The sequence below is a fragment of the Cebus imitator genome, unplaced genomic scaffold (genome assembly GCF_001604975.1).
Source record: "Cebus imitator isolate Cc_AM_T3 unplaced genomic scaffold, Cebus_imitator-1.0 Scaffold732, whole genome shotgun sequence".
Classification (NCBI taxonomy): domain Eukaryota; kingdom Metazoa; phylum Chordata; class Mammalia; order Primates; family Cebidae; genus Cebus; species Cebus imitator.
The window spans coordinates 92,047-94,587 of record NW_016108047.1 but is presented as its reverse complement, the minus strand read 5'-3'; the positions used below and the strand labels follow the sequence as shown (position 1 = coordinate 94,587).

The 2,541-nt window shown below is 40.3% G+C and overlaps 1 pseudogene; it reads left to right on the top strand.

Moving 5' to 3' along the window:
- The first annotated feature begins 1,120 nt into the window (after window positions 1–1,120).
- Window positions 1,121–1,632, top strand: LOC108296698 (annotated as a pseudogene).
- The last annotated feature ends 909 nt before the right edge of the window (window positions 1,633–2,541 follow it).

Here is a 2,541-nt window from a genome sequence, read left to right as displayed (position 1 = left end):
GCTTATGGAGCAGATTTCACAGATAGATTGGAGACAATGGATTTATTTTATTATTTATTATTATTTTTTTAGAGAGTCTTGCTTTGTTGCCCAGGCTAAAGTGCAATGACATGATCTCGGCTCACTGCAACCTCCGCCTCCTGGGTTCAATCAATTTCTCCTACCTCAGCCTCCCGAGTGGCTGGGACTGCAGGCATGCACCATCATGCCTGGCTAATTTTTGTATTTTCAGTAGAGATGGAGTTTTTACCATTTTGGCCAGGCTGGTCTCGAACTCCCGACCTCAGGTGATCTGCTCACCTCGGCCTCCCAAACTTCTGGGACTATAGGCATGAGCCACTGCACCCTGGCCAAAAATGGATATATTAGGATTTTCTAGTTAGTTTTCTGCTCAGTATTGGTACATCATGTTCATAATAGACAAAAGAAACTCCCTAATCTGCATTTGTGAATAAAAATTGTGAGGCTCACTTAAAAAAAACAACTAACTGTATCCCATTGTAGTGCTCAAGGATGATGACCAAGATGCAGAGAAAGGCCTAGCTCTTCTCAGAAACACTCACTGCATGGTAGAGTGTAGTGCCCCTGTTGCTGCCACCTCACGATGACCACTGCTGCCTGTGTCAGCATCACCTCAGGACCAGCTGTGTGAATAGGCAACAGCCTTCAATGAGTAAACATATTCCTTTTTGTGGTGTTCTTGGACACACATTTGCAGAGTTTCTGAAAGATAATGGGGATTACTGCTAGGCACAGCCTGACCTCTATGCAAACAAATGCACTGTAGAAATTTATTATTACTCTACCGAGAAGTCCCCAAGCGGTTAACCTGGATGCAGGAGAGTTGAACTAAAACCCACTGAGCATTTTACAAGAGCGCTTATCTGGAGAGGGTAAACCTCAGTATACTTTCTGTTGCTTCAGTATTACAAGATTGAAGAATTGCTGCTTCTTGTTAGAAGGTTCATTTCATTTACCGTTACTTTGAACTTCATACTCAAAACACTGAGAATTTCAAGAGTAGTAGATTAAAGTGGACTTTTGTTTCTTTGCATCATTTCTGTATTCAATTTTTACAATTCTTTCATAACCCTATTGAGTGTTTCTGAGCTAAATTAACATGGTTTGAATGAACTGCCCAGCTCCTGTGTAAGTCACATATAAGAACATGAGGTTTTTTATTTCACACAATCTAACCAATGCAACCTTAAACAAATGTAGAGAGGAATTTAAGAAGCATGAAGTCACCACAATAGTAAGAGTATGTGAAGCAACTTACGACACTACTCCTGTGGAGAAAGAAGGCATCCATGTTCTCGACTGGCCTTTTGATCATGGTGTACCACCATCCAACCACATTGTTGATGACTAAGTCTTGTAAATATTATGTTTCTTGAAGAACCTGGTTGTTTTGCTGTTCATTGTGTTGCAGGCCTTGGGGGAGCTCCAGTCCTTGTTGATCTAGCATTAATTGAAGGTAGAATGAAATATGAAGAAACAGTATAATTCATAAGACAAAAGTGGAGTGGAGCTTTTAACAGCAAGAAACTTTTATATTTGGAGAAGTATCATCCTAAACTGCGGCAGTGCTTCTAAGACTCCAAGGCTCATAGAAACAACTGCTGCCTTTAATGAAACTGAGGAGCCTGATGCCATTGCCTTGGAAGTGGAACTTGAGACAGGACTTAATTTTTTGTACATACTAGCCAACATGTTGCTTTGGTGAGCAAGTCTAATGAAGCTTCCATTGGAGTATTGACAAGCAGTTTTACCAGGCCCCAAACTAGTCAGAATTGGCAAATTCCATGTAGCAGTTATAATCAACCTATTTGCACACTTGGCAAAAGATTTTGCTGTTTAGCATTGAAAATGTGCTTACCATTTGTACCAACTGAACTTTCTTGAAATCAGGCGGTATTATGTCTTATTTAAATACTCCCGGCTGGGCATGGTAGCTCACGCCTGTAATCCCAGCACTTTAAAGGCCAAGGCAGGTGGATCATCTGTGGTGAGGAGTTTGAGACCAGCCTGGCTCACATGGTGAAACCCCGTCTCTACTAAAAATACAAAAATTAGCCGGGTGCTGTGGTGCATGCCTGTGATCCCAGCTACTTGGGAGGCAGAGGCAGGAGAACTGCTTGAACCCAGGAGGCAGAGGTAGCAATGAGCTGAGGTCACATCATTATACTCCAGGCTAGATGACGAGAGCAAAATTTCATCTCAAAAAAATAAAATCCTCCCATGCCAAAATCTTCTCAATATGTAAGAAATTTAGGAATATTAGATACCAAAATACCCAACATAATACTTGTATATTTTGGGTGCCATATATAACTAAAGTCCCAGGAATTATGAACACTTTAGACTTTATGTAGTTTATTCCTTCAGTCATCTCATCCATTGAAAGTAGGGCTATACAGTTATTTGTCTGCTTACTTTATGTTTACATCTTCCACATTTATACCAGCATACATCACGTTTATTTAAACATTGAATTTTAAAAAATGTTTACCAAGTCTTACAGTGGTTAATGTCTTTCTA